Here is a 23,199-nt window from a genome sequence, read left to right as displayed (position 1 = left end):
TCTTACCAATATGAAGTAAAGCCTGATATCCTATGTTTAATGTAATATGTATGAGCTAGGAGGAGGGTATAGAGAGCTGCTTTCTAAGGAACAAATTATTTGGAGAAGCTCTCTGGTTATGACAGTTGATTTTGGAGAAGGATGGCAGAAAAAAATAGTAAGAGACTTTCATGCAAGAGCATGCTAAGGGAACTAGGAAAGACTGTTAGCTGCCATCTGAGGGCAGACAGGCTTCCAAGAGGTTAGTAGTTATGGCTGGCTGCCTTGGTACCCCTGTGCTGGGACAAAAAAAAATGGTATTTGAAGTAGTTTCCTATGCGTAGGCACAGAGGAAGACTGACCTCACTTAGACCATGAAAAGTTATGTTGACATATGAGTGAAGATTCGTCTGATCAAAGGTCAGGCATCCACACAGTGTCACAGTCAGTGACATTTGGGACAGGATTCAGACAAGTGAATCCAGGTGTCTAAGCATAGGCTTTACTGACTGTACTAGCTACAGCTCCATTGAGTATAATAGGAGTTCTAACACTGTTTTAACAATGGTCAAATGTAGATACATGAATTGAAGACACATTTAGATATCTGAGCCTCAAGCTGAATCCTACCCCTGCAGTAGGATTTGGATAACTGAATATAAGCAGTTAGAGTCATTTTAGATATTTCTGGCTTCCAGACCCCGCACAAGAAAGATGCAGGTCTCCCATGAATTCCATGCCTATCTGTCATGCACACAGAATTTTTTTGGACACCTATGAAAGTACCAAACAACACAAGATATTTCAGCAACCAAATCCATTCCCTCAAGAGTGGTGCTAAATGACTGTTTATAGAATGCAAGTGGTTTAGGGAGGGAAGGGATCTATCTTGGTTCTTGAAATGCCAAGGTGAAAGAAAATGTGAATTAATCTTTCATCGCTTTACATGGCTATTTGCATGTTGATCCTTACGAGCAAATGAGAAGAAAATATGTGCAGAAATTCTGCCACAAGTTGCAAGGGGATTAAAGTTTCACTGAAACTACCACATTTCCAGATGCCTCTAATAATCTTTCTACTATATAATGTATACACACACACAAGTCAGAAAGTTAGCCCTTGAAACAGTGTTCCCTTGTTTTATGAAGTGCTTCACTGTTTTGTCTCTCTGGTTTTGTTCAGATTAGAAGTCTGCCCGTTTTTTAATCTTTCCCTGTCTGGGGAATAAAAAAAAAAAAAAAAAAAAAAAAAAAAAAAAGTTGCTTAATTAATAAGTTCTATCAATCATTTGTCAAATATACAGCCAACAGCCAACTTTGCAAGTGAATGTCTCCATCTCTTTAAAGCTATTCAGAGAAAATCTGGATTTACTAAGCAATCAGCCACTTTCTGGTACTGTGTGGTGGGAAACAACAGTTGTCTAATTTAAAGTCAATGAAAAAGCTACAGAATTTAGTACAAATCAACCAATATGGAGAATTCTTTTACAGAAAGCCTTGAAGCAGTGAATTCTTCTTTCTTTACCCCATTTACAACACTATCTGAGAGCTGCTAGTTTCACAAATGGGACACAGACCTTATGGGAAAACTAGTCTAACAACTGATGTCTCAGTTTCCTTCTTAATGTTGAAGGAGTCTAAATCACTTACAAAACTATATGTCCCCCACAATACTCTACGTGCTATTCATAATTATATTAGTGGTTTGAAGAAGCCTGCTTAAGCATTCCCACGTGCTGGTCCCTGCATTTCCTGTTGCTGAACTTCATAAAGCTCCTTCTGTCAGCCCATTTGTCCAGTCTGCCAAAGTCCCATAGAATTTTGACACAACTGCATGGTGCATCCCATGTTTTCTATTGTCTGAAAACTCACTGCTGGTACACTCCACCCCACCATCGAAGTCATTAATGAAGAGGTTAAATGGTATTGTTCCCAGTATTGGCCTCTGAATTATATCACTAGTGGTTGACCTCCATCTTGACTTTGTGCCACTTTTTTGAGCCCAGCAGCTTAGCCAGTATATAGTCTATGTTCCTGTTCATTTATCTAGTCCTTACTTCAGTAGTTTCTCTGTGGGGATATTATGAGTGATAGTGTGGAAACTTTGATAAAGGCAAGAAAAACTAAAAGAATCTGATCTCCCCTCACCTGTAAAGCTAATAAGTTTGTCTAAGAAGGTTCTCAGATTGGTCACACATATATGATGACTCCTCCTAGTTACCTTCTTGTCCTCCATATTTTTGGAAATGGTTTCCATAACAAATCACTGAGAATTAATTTCAAAATTAATCACCTTCCAAGAGGCTTGAATGAGGCTGACCAACCTGCAATTCCTTGGATCCTTTTTCTTTTTAAAAATTTAGAATTAACATTTGTTTTCTTCCAGTCTTCGTAAATCTCTACTGGTTGCCATTACCTTTCAAAGATGGTCAATGGTGGCATCTCACAACAATGAGCTCCCTCAACACCTATAGGTGTGTTCTGTCACATACTGTGGACTAACACATCTCCAGTTTGCTTAAATGTTCCTAATCCTCCTACATGGAAGATGTGTCTTCCTTACTTCATACTTTCCTTTTGTTCTCAGTGGCCCAGGATTCCTGAATATCCGTCTTATCAGTAAAGGCTGGAGGAAAGAAATCACTGATTACCTTGGCCTTTCCCATGTCCTTTGTCATGAGATCTCCTGTCCTATTAGCAGCTAATTTTTAAAATATTTTTATTATTGTTATTGTTATTAACAGCTACATTTTCCCTAGTAGTCTTCCTTTTGCTACTGTTATATATCCATTAAAAAGGTTTCTTTTCCCCCTCCATTGTTGTTACCAGATTCAGTTCTACCTGGGCCATGGTTTTCCTAAAACCACGCCGGCATGATCAGTCTCTTGAGTCATCTGTCTCTGCTTCCACCTCTTGTTTCTTTTCATATTAGGGATTTCTCGGGATTTCTTTATTCATTCACACAGGATTTCTGCTGTCTTTGCTTGCCTTCCTATATATCAGGAAGCCCTGTTTTTGAGATTGGAGGAAGTGATCCTTAAAAATCAATCAATGCTCCTGGACTCTTCTTTCACCCATGACTGTCTTCCACAGGATTCTTCAAAAAAGATCCCTATAGAATTCCTATATAGTGGAAAGACAGAAGGCTACAAAATTTGCCCATTAGTTGCTTCCCCAAAGAGAAATACTGCAAAATATTGCAGTTAGAATTTATGAATCGGGTATTACATGTTGCCTTGCTTATCTGTCTTGTTGGTGGTTTATTTCCTCCCTTTAATACAAATATTATTTCTTAAACTAATTAATCTTTGAGCCTGGGGAAAACTAGGTCACTAAGCACCAGAAATCTTATTTTAGTTTTCTCATGTTTCTGTGTGGAGGCTCTAATGAGTGTGTTAATAATGATTTTTTTCATTATATTAGAACCCAGTTCATATTGCCAGTCAAATTCTGGCAAAAAAAGTTGCATTATTATTAGTTTTAGTTAATTATATCTCTTTCTGAAAAGAAATCAACAAAAAAAAAAAAAAAAAAAAAAAACAAGAAAAAAGTATCCAAACATCTTAGGGTAACAACGCTTGGGCAAATGTTTGGCTCGAGGCACATATAATTGCTTATGTACTGTAAGCACGTTCCCTGTTCCTAGGTCATGATGCTGCAACAGATAGACAGTTATGGTGTAAGTAGGTCAAATGTTAAAATGGTAACACAATGTATTATCCGTAGAAATATCACAAGGCCAAGAACCTGCAAAACACTGCAGTGACTGCAAGAGCAACAGTAGTGTAATATCAGTGAAAGTGTCATTTATCAGCTTATAGGAGATTTTTGTTTGAAGAACAAAGTGTTGTATTGAACCTAAAGGGAAAGTAAACAGGATCAGTGTCTCTATAGTAATTCATCTCTTCAGCTACAAAGAGAGTGTTCTACATGTAACAGATGTCTACAGAAAAAATAAATGATGAAATTGCCCCTTGTTTTCCAGTCACTGAAAGAGAAGTACTGGCACTGTCTAATCACACAATCTAGGAAAATGGGTTGTTTTTAAACAGCAAGAGTGAAATAATATCATTAACTATGTCCCTGATTTAGCAAAGCTTTTGAGTGTCCTTAACTTTAAGTATGTACTTATGTCCTGTTGACTGTGCAGGGACTGAGTCAAATGCTGATAATTTAACTCTGTGATTAAGGTAATTTGTTGATTCCTGACGTATAAGAATGCTGTGGTACATGGGTTAGAGGGGGTGAACTAAGTAAGATTTCAATGAAGGGGACACATTTTGCCAGAGAGCCAGTGATTTTTTTCAGATGCATTATCTTAGATGACCAGTGATAAAAGATTTTGAGACTTAAGGAAAGCAAGAAGATAGATCTGACTGCACAGAGAGTAGAGAGCATGCAAAGAAACAGTAAGGAAAAAACTGCTTTTGTAGTTACTCAAATGCCTCTTGAGCACTAACAGGCATGGGGCATCATCCACCTCTCTAGGAAGCTTTTTCCACTGCTTGACCACTCTCATGGTAAAGTTTTGTGTTTTTTTTCTAATATCTGCAACTGACCCTTTCCCCAGTGCAGCATTGTGTTCTTGCACATTCTATCATTGGTTACCAGGAAAAGAAACCAATACATCTCTTTCCACTTCTCTACTTCTCAATCTCTTTTTCCCCAAACTAGACAAGTCATGTGTCCTCAGCCTCTCTTCCTCTCCTTTTACAACAGGCCTTCCTTACTTTTTTTTTTCTTTTTTTTTTTTTTTTCAGCTGTTTCAATGCCCTCCTAGCCTGAAAAAAAATAAAAATAAGTTAAAAAAAAATAATCTAATAAGTTTGTACTGCTTGAACAGAATAAACGTAACTCTTTTTCCTTTCCAGTGACTATCGCCATTGCAGGTTCTTATGATCCAGAGATGAAATGTTATGATGTCAACAGATTAAACAGGTATAAAAAATGAAATGGTCTTAAAGAGTCATCTAACTCAAAAAGCATGTTAATATTCTGCAGTGTCCAAGTACCTTACCCTAGCTAATAGAAGCTAAGTTACAGCTGTAAAATAAATAAATAAATAATAAAAATGTGCAAACTTTTTTTCAAGTTGCATTTGGAGCTGAGATGGAGTAGAAGGCATACTGAGGGGTGTTAGCAGAGACAAAGGTGAATCCACAAGACAGAGATGTAGGATGAGACTGCTAAGAGGATTCCTGAAGACAGGGGGTACTGTAAGAAGAGTATGAATAAAGTATATGTGCTGTGGGAAAATTGCAGCTCACAGGCTAAGGAAGACTTCAAATCTAATGGCTACAGAAGCAGGCATTCTATTGTGCAGCCATACTGGCATACAAATGACAGAACCTCAGTCAATTGCTATTGAGCCCAAGCTCCATGGCAGAGCTTCAAAAGGACTTCTGTGTATCTGCATACAGGGCAAAGCAGAGATAACAGAACCATGAGAAACACTTTTAGTATTGAGAAGATTGTGCACTAGGACCAGTGACAGAATTATACTGAGGCAATTACAATAAGTTTAGCGTAAAACTATTTTCGATTACATGTTGTTTTCATTTTTGATGTTAAAGATTTAAAAACATTTTCTGGAATTCAAGTGGCAGAGGAACTGCATGGATAGAGCAAAGAGTGAATATACTGGATTGAACACATTCCTAAATAAAGGAGGCTGCTGTTTGTTCATTTATTTATTTATTTATTACTTTCTTATAAGCCATTCCTTTTCATGTACGAAGCTCTTATCTGCCTCAGTTTTCAAAAGTGGTTTAAAGAAAAAAATTCTTTAGTGAACTACACTCTTCATTCCTGAAGAATGTATTTTTTAATAATGCCCCCATAGCTGATTTATTTATTGTTATTTTTATCATTTTATTATTATTATTTTATTTTATTTTATTTTATTTTATTTTGTATGTTTTTTTTCTCAATTCAAATCAGTTCTAACTAGAAAGGAAGGGTCTTTCTCTGGCATGGCCTATTTGTTATAGAAAAAAAAAGACACAGAAAAAAGAAAGTGGCATGACACATGTGCACCCTGGAAATCCGAGGAGAACACACTACTGCCTGTCCTGTATAATTATGTCAACAGAAATCCTAATTAACACAGTGTGAAAGCTTGGTTTGTAGCTTTCATTATGTAAGGACCATCCTGCTTCTGGCTGGTTTCCATAGACAAGATATTACATCCACAGTGCTGGTGTTAATAAGCTGTATATTTTGACCCTCATTCTGTCTGCACCCAAAAACTGTGATTAAGTCCTGATATTCTCAATCAGATAATTACATCTCTGGGTTGTTTGAGCCCAATCCCACTAGAACATAGCCTGTGTCAACTGACTTTGACTGTTTCAAATGGTTGCACTACTTAGCAAGAGCTGAGGTAGACCCAATTGCCAATGACAGCTCTGAGTACTTCAGAAAGCTGAATGGAAAATGCTAAATGGATAACTAGTGAGAACAGAGATGACTAAAGGGAGACCAAATAATTAAAACATCTCTGCTCAGTCCTAGCAGTGGTTCTATTCCATTGTTTTATTTCATATTGTACTTTAGTACTTAAATTAGCCACCTCATTTATTGTCTAGTCATCAATAATTAATACTCATAAAAAATTGTCTGATTGTTTTTTCTCAGAGAGTTCTTCCTCCATGCTCTCTTCCTTCCCTCCCAAAGTAACACACTCCTATTCATCTTATACTGTGTAAAGCTCATTAACAGGCTTAGGTTTAATCTGAAGAAAAATCTTACCTTTTCAGCTGTTGTCATAGCAAGGACAAAAAGGAAGGTCTTTAAACATATAAACAAATATAAGGCTAAGGCATGTCAAAGGACATCCATCCGATATCCCCTGTCCAAGGCCATGTTTTCATGTTTTCACGTAGTAAAGAAAATCAGTCTTTTTCTGTCAGGAGTAATAACACAGGTAGCTGAGATAAAGAATACAATTCCTTTTAAGCAAGAACTTATAGAATTCTTAAGACAAAACAAAGAAAAACTTAGATTGTTTAGGTGACAATCAAAGAACAGTCAACATTCTTTTCAACTATTTTGGTGAACCTAGTGACAAAATAAATATAGGAACATAAGGTATGATATATCAGAAAGAGATTTCTGCAACCAATATATCTTAGTTAATGCACCATTTTCTTCCAAATTTTCTCAGTAAAGATTCCTGAAAAAAAAAATTTCCATGAGAAGTACAGCTCTTCTTGCATTCAGTTTTAGCCTACTAGCAATCAATAGGCTTGATTTTCTTAACATTCATGGGCGCAGTAGAAGTATCTCATATATCCCCAGGAAACTCACAGAGTACATATTGAAAGCCACTCATTTTCACTCAATATCTGAAGGCTTTTCAGATATCTGTTAGCTTTTCAAATATTTTCCTGGCTTTTTCTGTTCACATCAAATGAATCTCTAGTTTCACTACTGTTCTAGTAGTGAAGACAAGTCTGATGAGAGTTGATCCAGTCTATAGAAGTATAGTCAATGCTGACTTTTCTCATGTTGAATACCATTATCAAATGGTATGGGAACAAATAAGTTCCTCACAACCCATAATAGTTCTTAAATACACATACACACAAACATGCACATTAAATAACTCACTTCCTACACTTCATGGGTCCTTTGCCAAATCCAATCAAACTAGCATTTTCTGTAGTCCCAAGACCTATCCCTGATTAGCAGTATTAGTGTATTCCCTGCTGCAAAAGTCAGTTTTACCGGCTGATGGTGACCAGTCTGCAGCTGCTTTTTGATCCTTAAGTAACTCCATTGCTTCTGAAAACACTTTCAAAACTTCCCCTCTCTACATTCCAAATCCCACTTCACTTTATCAATCAATATTTAATAATTTCTAGTTGTTTTATTATTTTTTTTTTTTACAACCACTTTTTCTACTGTGAGTACAAATTACTTCAGCACATTAAATGAATTGCATCCAATTTTACTTCTGCTATCACTTATGTTGCATCTTCCCACTGGTACAAAACACCAGAGAACTTAAGCCAGAAAGGAGCTTCTTAGCCTAAAATTGATCCTGATGTAAGTAGTTCTTTTCTATTCCCTCATGAAAGACCTAATCTAGCAACACTGTGAGCACAGTCAAAAACTCTGCTGGATGAATCAAGGCAACGTTGCCTCTAGACTAAGCCAATAGCTTGTCTCAGCTGGAAGAAATGATTCAATGTTCCTTTGAGGTCTGCTCTTAGAAACAATCACCAATGACAAATACTAGACCACAAAACCAACTAGGTCTATCTAGCAGGGGGGTTACTTTCCAATTAAATAGCATCTGTTGCTTTCCACAGCCATACACCACATATAAGAAACAATAGAAGCCTCTATGAAAGCTACCAAATCAGTCCCATAGCTGAGATCTGAGTCATAGAAATACTATGTCCACAGCTAATTTGTAAAGCAGTAAGGCAGGAAAACAGATTTCTGCAGCTGCTTTACTCCAGAACCATGTTTCTATCACTTGCCATCATATTACTCACTTTTTACAGCTTTGGATGTATATCCCTTTGATCCTTATTTCTGTGGGAAGTGGTAACTGTTCCTGTACCTAAGATCTCTTCTGACTGGAGGAGGTTGAGCTTGAAAATGAATATCTTCATCTCAGCTTTAAAGCTTGTGTTTGCCAGTACATGTCAAGCATTTGTTGCAACTGAGGGAAGGGAAAAGTATAAATGATGACTCCACCATCACGCACATCAACCAGCTTTTCTACTAGAATAGATGAAGTCAGAAGCAAAGACATCTGGATTGCTGCTCAAGTCCTTGACTTTTGATGTATCTGCGGAGTACCTCTACCTCTTTATTTCAGAAATAACTCCCCAGTGACCAAACAAGCTGCTGAGACTTCACTGTAGACAGGTTTTGGATCTTAATGAGCAGAGATTCATCAAAGCAACTAACCATATAGGTTAGAAGACCCATATCATTTAGTGTACTGCCAGGTATCAATTATAATTCCAGTAGTAAATTAACACAATCTCAGAGTAAAAGATCTGGTATATGCAATAATAATAATAATTTGGACAAGGTCCTGGGAAACCTGATCTAGTGGGTGGCATCCCTGCCCATGGCAGGGAGGTTGGATATAGATTATCTGTAAGGTCCCTACCTTGAGACATTCCATGATTCTATGATTCTTAATAATAATAATAATAATAATAATAATAATAATAATAATAATAATGAGCCTGACTTCATTAGGAGAGGGTGGAACTCATGGGAATTGATTTTATACACAATGGAAGATTATTTTTTAACTTGGTGTGCTGGAAAAGAAGCAAATGCTGCTAGATTGTAGTGAAAATAACCAGGGAGAACAAATGCACTGTAGCATAATACAAAGAAAAATACATTGTCTAGGAAGATGACACATACATACCTTTTCTCTCACAGTTATTTCTCTCACCTCTGCACCCCTCCAGAACAAAACAAACAAACAAAAAAAAAACAACAACAAAACTGAGTATAAGAAACTCAGGGTCACAGTTCTGTTTGGCTCTCCACTATTTCAGGGTCTCCCAGATGGGAGTCAGTATACCTGCTTTGATGATCCTCAACAGATACACACTACAGTGAAAACAGATTCATGGGAAATCTTTAAGCTATTCTTGTATCCCATATGTTTATGTTCATGTACCCTCATAAAAGCCATCATCGGTTTAGTCAGCACCCTTTCCACTTTCATTTTAAATGGCTGGGAATCTCAATATAATAACTGCTCAAAAAGAAAAAGCTGTCTTTCTTGACCTCTTTTAGTTTGTAAAGATACTCTGACTGATATCTTGATCCTACGGAAAGTCTTTGCTTTATACAGTACTGCAGGTTTGGTTAAGCCTAATTGATTACATTCCTGACCATGGCAGGGGATTGGAACTAGATGATCTTCAAGGTCCCTTCCAACCCAAACCATCCTACTATTCTGTGATGATTCTGTGAAGTTACTGTGCACTGAGCTGCTTTGGAAGTTTGTCCAGATGAACACATTCCTTTTTGTGTGTGTGTAGAAAAACATGTATTTCTTCTAAGCTGTTCTGTAAAGAAGATGCACCAACACATTCCCAGCTTTTCAAAAGACCTTTGAGATCCGTGGATGAAAACACAATCTATTGTAGCCATAAAGGAAATTAATTGCAGCTGACTCAGAAAATAACTACAGCAACAGTGGTTAGAAACTTCCCAGTTTTATTTATTTATTTATTTATTTATTTATTTTATTTGACTGTTGTGACAGGTAGCAGAGGTGAGTTATACGGTATATGTGTTTCTGTGATAAAACAATGCAGTCGGGTGTAAGGTATTAGTCTGAGGCACATCAACTGAGATGGGTATATATAATTGCTTTGCAAATCTTATTACAAGGGGGCAAGATGAAACAGGTTCTCTGACTAATAGACTTGCAAAAAACATGAAGTCTCACTAAGGTTAATTATAAAATAATGCTGCTCATAGAGTAAGAAAACAAGGCAACTCCACTGCCCTCTGGTAGTCCTCACATTAGGATCTGAGTCAGAAGGAACTGCTGTCCAGCAGGAGGTAAGAAGGATTCAGCTGCTCACAGTGTACATTTTCAACCTCCTCTGAGACTTATTACTGATAATTCCTATAGATCATCACAACAGCTGCTGTGCTAATTCAGACCAGATCATCACCATTTCATAGGAAACTATGGAAAATATTTGAAATCACTTTCCTAGAGCTGAAGCAAGCACTGCTGTTGGGTTCTTTTAATTTTCAAACGTAGGTCAGCCTCTGGCTACTCTTGTTTTTGCTTAAGCTACATTTCCTCTTCACTCCTCCCCCCCCCCCCCTTTTTTTTTTTTTTTTTTTTTTATACTCTTTTTACTCTCTGTTTAGAATTTCTGTTAAAACATCTGATGGGAAAGATGCTCTTCAGTTTTTGCTATGTCTTGAAGTAAGGATGTCAGAGGCTTATTACTTCTTTAATATGGTAAGAGCTGAATAGTCTGATTTGAGTGTGTTATTTTTCTTGTTAATGTCTTGTTAGAGTTCCTGCTAATGTCAAACTTAATCGGGCCCTGTAGTTTTATGCTGTAAAGTGTGATCATAATTGAATTTTCATACTGAAAATTTTAAGTACATCATTTCATATTCAGTTTTAAACACTTACTTTCAGTGGGAGAGATCATTTTAATCATTACAGCCTAATCCAGAAAGGCACATTTACAATAGCTAGCAGTCCTGTAGGAGTGACTGAAGAAGCATATTTCATAAATCAAAATTTTAATCTTGGGCCTCCAAAACAAATTATTCCTGACCTTACTAAATGTCCCTGTTCATCCTGAACTGTTAACTGGTTTGAATTTTGACCTTAGTTATTGGTTACAAACCAATTAGAAATACCTGCTTTCAGTACCTGGATTTCACAGCTCTGTGTATCTCCCATATTACCCTTAAATCCAGAAATGAACTGTCATCTCCATAATATTTTATAAATTTTATACGAAGTAAGGAGGTAGAAATTTAGTTTTGATGTATGCTGTATAAACAACTTCGATTAAGCAGTTAGAAATTCCTTTTGACATGGCTGTTTGTTCAGTGCAGAAAGACAGGAAGAAGAAAAAAATAAGCATTAATTGTTCATGCATATATGATCCAATACATGTGAATAAAAGAAAAAGAAGAATGCATAGATCTAAAACTATGTACATATTTGTACAGTTAAACCAAATTTTTCACAGGAAAAAAATTCCAGGTCATCTATTTCAATTAATAAAAGTAAATAAAAGCAGCTTCACCATGGATCTATCTGAATAAACCTTTGCAGTTATAACAGAAGATGGTAGAAGCTTTTAATGAAGGCACAGGTGAATACACACTCTTGGTTTGCATATTTTCAGATCAAAAGCTAAACAAAATCTCCATATGGGGGTTGGCCAAGTCTTCCTTTTGGTCTTCTAAATTAGCTTGAAGCTGTTTGTAGGGTGAGGGTTTATCCAGTTCAGAACTGTGCAGGTTAGCACCATCACCTTAAACAAGGTATGGGGCAATATCCATGTGTTACATTTTCAAAGCATCCTTCCAGCCCAGTTCAATATAAATAGTAAAATTTCAAAATGTTATGGCAGAATGGATATGGGATACCAGAGCTGGTATACAATCTGTGCATGTTTGACTTTAAAAACTGTATTAGAGGAAAAGCAACCAAATTTAACTCCAATATATCTTATGCATGTTCAAATTTATATGTACATGTACATATATATGTTTATACATATCTTATTGATTAGAGTATTCAAAGCAATGCAACAACATTTATCATCTTAGATAAACAGACCAGAATAAGAATTTCTTTATTGAAAATTCTAGGATGACTTATACTTCCAAAATTATATTGATTCTCCAAATATTGTTTGTTTGTTTTTTTTTTTTATTAAAAAAAAGACATAATGAATGAATAAATTAGAAAATATATGGATAAATAAATAAGACAACATTTGCTTGCATGTGCATTTATATATATCTCTGTAAGTACTACAGATAATATTTAATTATTATTATTGTTTTATTACTTTTAACTGAAAATTTAAAGGTTTCACAGAGAGCTTTCCAGACTTCATTTATTTAGAAACTAAACAGTTTCTGCTCATGGGTTTTCTGTTGTTTGTGTTGTGTTTTTTTTTCTTTCCTTCTCCAAAGAAAACAGTCTTATTCCATGGGAAAAAAAAAAAAAAAAAAAAATGTCCTTTCAGTCAAAGAATTATTTTTTGATCAAAAATCATTTCTGTGGAAGAATTTTCAACTCATTCCACTTATTAGAGCTAGAAAAATATTAAATTCTCACACAAGCAGTGCTCATTAGTTGTTATCACTTAGCTAATATTTTTATCACTCCAGCTATCTAGGTGTTTTTCAGATTTGGGGCAAGCAAGTCTAAACCTTGCCATGAAGAGCTTCTATTTCCAGCAGACAATGGCAAGAAGAATTAAGTAAAACAAGACAGCCCAAGGAAATGATAAAGCTGTACTACTGTCTTAAGGAAGGTCTATTCATTTTTATTTTTTTGTTGTTGTTATTAATTCAATTGACTATTTGTAAACACCAGGTTGTGTACAATGCATGTCTCTGCATGTGACATCTACTTTTTAAACATGTTTTGAAATAACTGTGCTAAAAAAAAAAAAAGGGCATGTTGGTTTTAGAATTAAAGAGAAATTGCATGTCAGACTGCATCAAGAAAGTGATTATCAGCATAATTATGCCCTTCCCTAGGGATAGGAAACATGGTCAGAAAATGGCTGCTCTGATAGCCTGGGAAGGAAAATAGGCAAGAGTCATTGACTCATTTTCACTGTAAATGAAGCCTGACAGAGGATTTAAGACCTTTCCATATATCAGTGTGAATCACTAGGCCATAACCAGACTGCTATTAACTGGTAGCAGAGCTTTCCACTAACTAGACTGATGCTTATTTTTGACAAGTTGAATAGGAAAGTAACAAAACTGGAAACCAAGCCATGACTTCGTTGTTGGAAACAAACCTCTCCCAAAGACTAAATCAGAGGTAGCAAAATCCCAAAGTACTGTTCTATTTCAAAGAGAAATTTGAAATCTCAATTGTTGACATTAAGTCTCTGTGGGAATAGTGTTCTTCTTTCTGAGTTAGGAGTATAGTTGGGATAAATATGTAATTTGGGCTTGGCTGAACTTCAGGCAAATTATGACTAGATACTGAAGTCCTGTGCAGTTTCAGTGAATCTGGTTTGTGTAGGTGAGGTCCAACTTTATCCAGAACTTTTCAACTCCTGTATTGATGGTCCAGATATCTTACACCAACCTGCAAAAACTTCTTGAGAAGGACACTTGATTAATCCTATGTTCCCTGCATCTCTTGGTACAGTTTGTCAAATAAGTATGCACATAACATCATAACATTCCTATAGAATCATACAATATCCTGAGTTGGAAGGGAACCACAAGGATCACAGAGTTCAACCCTTATTCCTGTGCAGACCACCCAAAATGAAAAGTGTATATCTGAGAGCATTGTCTCAACAATTCTTGAACTCCAGCAGGCTTGGTGACATGACCACTTCCCTGGGGAGCCTGTTCCAGTGCCTGACCACCCTCTCTGTGAACAACCTTTGCCTGATACATCCTGAACCTCTTCTGATGCAGCTTCATGCCATTCTCTCAGGTCCTGTCACTGTCAGCAGAGAGCAGAGCTCAGCTCCTGCCCCTCTACTCCCCTCATGAGGGAGCTGCAGGCTGCTATGAGGCCTCCCATCAGTCTCATCTTCTCTAGGCTGAACAAACCAAGTGACTTCAGCCATTTTTTCACACGTATTCCCTTCTAGAGCCTTTACCATCTTTGTAGTCCTCCTTTGGACACTCACTACTAGTTTTATGTCCTCTTATACTGTGGTGCCCAAAACTGCACACAGTACTCAAAGTGAGGCTGAACTAGCACAGAACAGAGCAGGACAATCATTTATTTTGACCTGCTAGCAATGCCATACTTGATGACCCCAGGGCACGGTTGGCCCTTTTGGCTGCCAGGGCTCTCTGTGACTCATATTTAAGTTGCCAGAATCCCCTGATCCCTTTGTGCAGTGCGGATCTCCAGCATCTCATCCCCTAGTCTGTATGTAAAGCCAGGGTTGCCCCTTCCCAAGTGCAGAATCTGGCACTTGCTCTTGTTAAACTTCATGTGGTTGGTTATTGCTCAGCTCTCTAATTTGTCGAGATCTCTCTGCAAAGCCTCATTACCCTCAATGGAGTTAACAGTTTCTCCCTGTTTTGTATCATCTGCAAACTTTCTCAAAACACCTTCTAGTCCTACATCCAAGTCATTTATGAAAACATTAAAGAAAACTGGCCCTAAATGGAACCCATAGTGGGAAAACACAGTTGTTACTGGCTACCAGCCTGGTGTAAACCCATTTGCCCTTGGGCCATTGAGCCCAAACCATCAGCTAATTTTTCACCCATCATATTATGTTGTCTTGCATTTATCTAGTTGTATGCTGGACACTTTGTCCATAAGGATATTGTGAGAGCACAAATTGAAAGCTTTACTGAAATCCAAAAAGATTACATCAACTGCCTTCCCTTGGTCAACTAGATGGGTGAACTTGTCATATAAGGAAAATAAGTTTGTTAAGCAAGGCTTTCCCCTCATGAACCCATGTTGGCTGTGACCAATGACCATGTTGTCCTTCAGGTGTTTTTCAATAACTCTCAGAATAATTTTCTTCATAATTTTGCCAGTCACTGAAGTGAGACTGACAGGTCAGTAATTACCAGGGTCTTCTTTCTTGCCCTTCTTGAAAATTGGAACAATGTTTGCCAGCTTCCAGTCAACTGAGACCTCTCCAGATTCCCCAAATCATTGGAAAATAATGGTCTCACAATGACATCAGACAGCTTTCTGAATACCCTGTGATGAAAGGGCCACATTGGGCCACACAGACTTACATCCTATAGGCAAAGTGCTTAACAGTGTTCTAAATATAATTCCATTGCTATTCCTGGACTCAAACCCTTCTTTAAGAAAGCATATCTTCCTAAATAAGGAAGAAATGAGGCATAGAAAAGATTAATTATATGGAATTGATTTGTATATATTCCTTATTGTCACAGGCAGTTAATCAGCATTGTAGCATTTTCAGGAAACATGATCAACTTTAATTCATTAATTTCTTGGAAGCCTTCAACAAAGAATGAAAATAATTAAAACCCTTGAAAAAAATCATCAAACTGATGATTTACAGAGATGAGTGATTTTGATTGTCTTGAGAGTGAACAAATACAGCTTCAAGAGTTGAATCATACAGCTAGAACTCCAGGTATTACTTTTTTTTTTTTTTTCCTGGTTTGGAGGGAAAAGAAAACATGAAGCAGCACTGGAAAAAAAAATATTAAAAAAATAATAAAAAGGAGGTGACTTATATTTAGGGATAGAAGAGAAGGTGAGAAGATGTATAGAAAGAGAAGGTGAGAAGAATGTTTTGTTTTGTTTTGTTTATGAATACAGATTATATTGTTTGTTTTGACAAATGGATGATTGTATACTTCCAGAACATGCCCAAATTACATGGAAGCATAAGTCCTGTTTTTAAGCATGAAAAGGGTTGGCATGAATGTATTTGTAAAGGTTTTTAGGTCTTTTGTCCCCATAAAGTGAGTGAAAATTTAAAAGCCTCCATACATTCAATTGTGGTCTTCGTATATAGGTTATTTTATCACTTGTATCACAAGTTTGAAAAAGGTTTTCCTGTGGACTGTGGAATTGAGTCTCTATTAACTTTCTATGTATCATTTTATTCTATGCACCATCCTTATTAAGTAGTAAAGTTGCTACTTAAATAGAAAACTGAAAGTATTTTCTACAGCAACAGAAAACTCAAATGAAATGAAAAATCAAAATAGAGACAATGGTAAAAAATAAAAAGAAAAAAGACGGGCACATTTTTAGACAAATCACTCACATTTAGACAAATCACACATTTCATACAGAAATTGCATGATGTTTTGAGGGCTGACTTGTCTGAGCCTTATGAGCTGAGGCTGACTGTATCTGGGAGGTGGGTGAGTATGCAATATATGATGGGAGCAGAAAATTGAAAAAACACTGAATTGAAGAACAAAAGTATTGGCAAGAGATATTGTAAAGCATTTATAGTGGTATGCTTCACATCTGAAATTCATGGTGTCTGCTTTCTGCAAAGATTCTTCTATCACCATGAAATCCTAGTTTTTATTTGCTTTCTCTCTCTCTCTCTCTCTTTTTTTTTTTTTTTTTTTTTTTTTTTTAAGGAAATCTGGAGTCCCAGATGTTGAAAAGATTTCATAAATGATATTGAAAATTTTGTGAATCTGTATTTTCCTTTCTCATCACTGGAGACACCAAGTCCTTTTTGAATCATGAATTAAAAGTTAAAGGTCCTTTGCTGGGGGGGGAGGGAGGGAGCTGAGAGAGAGAGAGAAAGAGAGAGAGAGAGAGGGGAGAAAATATCCTTTTTGTTTCCAAATCTGCTTCACGTTCATGAAAGGTTCATGGATTGACAGTTATTCTCACAGCAGATAAAGTAAAAAATGTGCCATGATGAGCCTTCAGATGCTGCCTCAACTTTTACCTGAAGAATCAGTTCTGAACTGACATTACAGAGCAGTCTATAAGTATAATGTTCATCTTCTTTATCTTTAATCATTGAGTATTTTGCCATCCCGCCTAAACTCAAGTGACTGGGTCTACAGTCTCTACTGCTTCCTACAGTCAGTGGAGAGAGACGTATCTAACAGAGATAGCTAGTGTAGGTAACCTGCTGTTTGCAAGTTCCCATCATTTTCCTATGAGTTAGAGAGACAGCTCAAAACTATCCTCTGTTCATGATTTTTTAGGCCGATATCACATGAAGATTTTTGATGGATAAAATCAGTCCACATTTAAGACCACGTTGAAAATACTGCATCCAGTTTTGTCTGGAAACAGATTTACCAGGGAGTCTGTGATGTTTTGGATGTTTTCAAGACCAGATTGGATAAAGCAACATGGTTTCACCCTATAGTGTAGTATAGTTTAACTAAAATAAGCAATGAATGTCTTCACATTACAAGATACTTTGCAGCAAGATACTTGTACCAACCAAACTTTTGAAATCAGTGGAGTTAATGTAAAGATAAGATGAAGTATTAAGCTTGAACTGAGACCTCCCTCTTGTGAGCGTAAAACAAGTTTGTTCAGCTCGTAATTTCAAGCAATATTTAATCATTTCCAGTTATTTATTTTCTTGAACTTTCTTCTCTGCTTTAGCAGTTGGATTCAGCTGTATTTAGGCATAAAATTTGCTGCAGGATGCTGGTGATTTATGAAGAATGAAATGAAGAACGATGGTATCTGTGACAACAAATTTGTGACAGGAAAAGCCACATTGTGACTCAGAGTGAAAGAATACAGAATCAAAAAAATGCTATTAATAGCAAAACTCATTTTTTTTTCTGGGGCTGTAGAGCAATTATGTCCCCTAAGATGAGTTCCATTGAAGATAGCTGAGTTAAAATGGCAAAGGCATTCCCCAGAAGCTCCTTTACTTTGGGCAATGCTTTGTGCTGAGATCCTGGCACTAACCCTGATCCAGATATGTAGCACGGCCTTAACTATCTCAAAAGTTGTTAGAGATTTAGATACAGTTTGAGATTTAGATACATGTAGATAGAAGGTCTAATTTCTCAATTCAAAAACATCCTAGAATGTAGAGGAAGGAAGTCTTTTCTTGATTGTGGCAGTCAGAATGAGAACACAGATGTTTAGCATTTACAGAATAATGTTGTTTTAAGACATCAGTTATTCTTTGCTAAGTAGCCCATATCAACACTACTCTCTATTGCTTCTAGAATATCTATACCAGTTACCAATGAAGGTTCTGTAGCAATTCATTTTAAGTCCTAGCTTAGCATTTTTGCTCAGTGTACACCCTTATATTAAGGCTATGTGATAACCGATGCAATTTGTTCTGTAATATACATCATCCAGTTTTATTAATCATTTACCTGCCTCAGTTATCTTTATGCAGCTAATTCACAGATGCAACAAACCATGCATTATTTCATTTAACAAAAGGATCCATTTATCCCAGACCCACTGCCAAATATTCACAACATTGGAAATACTGACTTATTATCGCCAGGGGTGGCTATTGTTTGTTCACTTAAACTATTATTATTGGAATCATTTAGGTTTGCCTTTGAGGAATTTAGTCTTTTGTGAAAACGAAGAATATAGGAAGGAAAAAAAAAAATAAAAATGAAAGAGTACAGATTACTTGCTATTTCTGGACAGGTCACAGAGTAATGAGTACTTGGGCTCTATTAAAGGAACAACTGAATTTCAGTATTTTTTAAGGCTAAAGTGAGAGAAATTGGTTAGAAAGACAAAGGTTATGAGAATCTCTGATATCTTTAGGACTCGTTGTTATTGATGGAATCCAAAGGGGGAAAAAAATCAACAAAAAACAACAATAACAGAAGCTGAGAATATGTTGATAGTCATATTAGATTGACTTCTTAGATGAAACATCCACCATTGTGGAGTTTTCCTCCTTGTAATTTCTTCTGGATTTAGCTAGGCAATCCTCTGCTGACACAGTAAGTACAGTAGTCCCACTCAAAGTGTGAGATTGAACTACATGACTTTTAGGAGTGCATCCCACAAATATTTATTTTTTTTGATTCATGACAGAATGATATTTTTCACAGTATTTTCTCCTATCCTCTATCCTCCACTGTTTTACTGTGGATTAAGGAATTATTGAACAGAGGCAGTGTGCGTGTTTTTATTTAATGACTTTTAATTAGCTTTTCAGCTTTTCTCTCTTTCTTTTTTGTTTTGTTTTGTTTTGTTTTCCTCCCAGCATCAAAAATCAGAAGTATTAAAGCATTCAGCCTTCAGAACACAACCCAGTGCTTTCTGATCTGGTCCTAGAACTTAGAAAAGGTTGATGGTAGGATAGGATTCTACAGGCCTTCTCTTTTATTTCATGCTTCAGAAAAATATGGTTCCCAAATATTAGTTCTATAGTGCAAGCACAGTTCCCAACAGGCAGGTTTTCAAGTGACAGTTTCTTCATTGACCTGAGTCTCTGCGCAGGAGCTGCATGACCAGACACTGAGATTTTGTGTGCATGTTCCAATTCATTTTCTCACTTCCTTTGCAATAGTAAGTAATTAACTGTCATGAAGATCAGCCTTTAGAGTTTGTCTCAGAAAGTTACCATCCTGCTAGACAAAGCCACACAAGAATAAGTTGTGGTCACCAGCATTCCTTTTGTATTAATAAGCTGCTCTTATTTGTGGCTTAAGATATCATTGCTCACTGTGGACAGGAGGAGGGAGGAAGTAATTAGCTGCTGGCAAGCATGAGGGAAGGAAATTTGTTGTCATCACTGAGAAATGGAAGGAGACACTCTCAGCCACAAATTGTTTTAAGTCCCACATGCAATCTTTCAATTTTAAAGTTCAACCTGGTGGACTGCATGGTAAACCAAGTGCTCAAGTGTCACTGAAATTACCCAGGCAGGACCAGGGTGATGTTGCATAAGCAGCTACACAAGAACACATGCATTGAAATATATCGATATCTGTGGTCTCTCATGATAATTTACACAGAGGCGGGTCTGGATTTGTAATAGGGGGAAGAACAAAGACCATGAGGTGATTGAACTGCAGTAAACAGCAATATATGTCTCCTCAAGTTTCAGGGTTCTGTCTGTTAATGGAGGAAAATGGTGCACAGTGCAGCTCCCTCCTCCAGTTGCTCTGTCCCAAGACCTCACCTGTCCAACCTCTGGAGCCCAGCCCAGTGCCCAGGGACCCAGGGTCTCTGCCCAGGCTGGGGCATGCAGCCTCCGTTTCCCCTTTCCAGGTCGAACAGGATTCAAAGTTGAACATACGTCCCAGAGACACAGACACACAGGGCACTGACAAGACTGGTGACACAGGCTGCCCTCAACAGCACTTACAGGACTCATGTAAAAGAGAAACAGACAACTGAGGCCCCTTTCCTCCTCTCCAGCTCGTAGAGTGAGAAGTTCATTGGTACAGGCAAGTACACAGTACTCTCTAGGTACGTAAGCGCACGCATTTGTGGATTCCTTGGGTACCTCTGTCTACTCAGCATCCCTGCCTTGGTCCTGGGTCTGTCTTGAAGCACATACACAAAGAAAAGAGTGTGGATATCTAGAGAGTTAAGAAAAGATTTAATTAGGAAAAAAGAGAAGGAGAAGGAGAAGGAGAAAAGGAGAAGGAGAAGATGGGATAGATGGCAGCGTTAGGCTGCAGGGCTCAGCTAGGCAAGCATTCTGACTAGGCCTCTTTAAATGCAACAAGCCCTTTTAAAAAATATATATATATATATTTTTAACCTATCTCCCCACTCCCTCCTTTGTTCCTACTGCTCTTCCTTCCCCCTGCATACTCCCATGGGTTTGCAGAGTTCTGCAGTTTCTGCATCCTCCCAGTCAGGGCTCTCCGTAGTTCACAGTCTTATCAGCAGCAAAGTCCAGTTTGATCTTCTTGTAAGTGGTGCCTGTAGTTTGATAGCTCACCAACTAGTGTGACTGGGAGTTCGTTTCTTCTCGTCTCTGTTTTTGCTTTGTCAGGTCAGCATTTATCTTATGGTTCCCCCTTCTTCTTATCATCCAGATCTAAAGATCCTCACACAAACAACCTTGCTTGAATCAACATTTCCACATTCCATCTCTTTCCTTATCAATTGGTACAACTGACCAATTTTTTCTAAAATTCTTCCCAGTTTAGAAGTCCTCACTGAGATAACCATTCTGGAATAAATATTCCCACACTCTCACATGCCCTCATTGATTACTGTGCCTAACCAGACATTTCTTTTCATTGCCTCACTTTCCTATTATCTCTTGGTGCATTGGAGAAGGTCTTTGACCAGATACCCTTTAAGGAGCAGACACATACATACCCTTACATTGTCCGGCACTGGTCTCCAGTTTGTCACACACCAGAAGCCTATTTTGAGTTTGTAAAATACAGAATTTCAGCAATGTAGTTTTTAATATCCATGTTCCTTATAAGTAATAATGTCTTGTTAGTGGGAGACAAGAAAAAAAAAAAAAAAAAAAAAAAAAACACAACCATGAAAAGTCAGTCAGTTCAAGGATGGTTTTAAGAAGAGTGAATACATAATTCTGCTCAACCCCTGGACCAAGAGCTTTGCCAAGACATGAGGTACAGAAGGAATCTAAAACTCCCACTATAAGTATTTTTGTCATATTTCCAGCCCACAGCCACCTCACTCCTTTTCCTCTTCTGATCTCTTCAGGGTATCCATGAATTACTTCTGACAGCAGGTAGGCAGCTGGTGGGTCAAAACCGATGCTTATGATACCGGCAATGATTGTCCTCTTAGTACCTTGTGTTACCACCATCTGTCATATTTGCCTCCTGTATTATGTTTTGTCTTTGCATTGTAAATTCTCAGGACTGAATCTTTTATTTTATTTTTTTTTTTACATGTATTTCTGAAGTGTCAAACACAGTTGTTTTTCACTTTTAAAGTCCAGAAATGGTTCAATTTAACATCTAGAGAATAATAAATAATAATATTTTTTTTTTTTTAAGCTGTGAGAAAACCAATATCTGTGTTAGTCATATTCTCAGAGACATATAAGCCTGTTCCTAAAGCTGATAGAATTTATGGCTTACAGGAGAACTAATAACTTTTTGTAATTTTCAAAAGACAAAAAGCTATTCTGTCTGGAAATAAAATATTAAACGAAGTGGGCACAGAAGCTGAACTGGAGTATTAGTCACACCTGGTACATAAGGTTTTGTTTTTCTTTTCCAACAATATGAGTGTACCGGACACATTCAGTATGTGATATCTATTTCCCCTGTTGCTCTTTAATAACTATTGCTATATATCTTTTTCTGTGGATAGAAAGAGTAATTCTCCTGTCCATCACACAAGATGTAACTTCATGTAGAGAAAATAAAAGCAACAGTATTACAGATACTTTGTTGTACTTATTTCTTTCAATGTCAATTGTACTTTCACCATACCTCTCAGAAGTGCTAGTTTTAAACAATCAATTAATTTTAGCATATAAATTAAATATCTTATTTATTTATTTATTTATTGAGTGCTATAATAGTTACTGCTTGTTCCATACCTTGTCTTAGCACTGGACTGTTCAAAATTAAGTCATTTAAAGCCTCCATACTCCACAAAATAATTGGTTTTCCAGCAGAAATAAAGTTGTTATAAAATACAAAGCACTGCAGCCCAAGTAGGCACCTTCTGAGACACCGTGCTTGTTGTAGTGAAATGCCAAATACCACTAATGAAAAACAAATTATACGTAAATACAAATTAAAAGAGTACAAACCATTCAGTGGAACTCTGGGTGCCAGACACAAAACTATGAACAGTATGTTGATTGTTACTCAGGGTATGGCTAGAATCTTATCACCAATTCCAAGAATCCAAATGAAAAAAAGAAAAGAGAATCACAGAATCACAGAATGGTTGAGGTTAGCAGGCAGCTCTGAAGATCATCTAGTTCAATCCCCTTGCCAAGTAGGATCACTGTGCAGGATAGCATCCAGGTGGGTTTTGAATATCTTCAGAGAAGGAGATTCCATAATCTCACCCGTTCCAATGCTCTGTCACCCTCACAGTGAAGATGTGCTGACAAAAACCACTACCACC

The sequence above is a fragment of the Aythya marila genome (genome assembly GCF_965140915.1).
Source record: "Aythya marila genome assembly, chromosome: 2".
NCBI lineage: Eukaryota > Metazoa > Chordata > Aves > Anseriformes > Anatidae > Aythya > Aythya marila.
Note: the sequence above shows the minus strand (reverse complement) of the source record.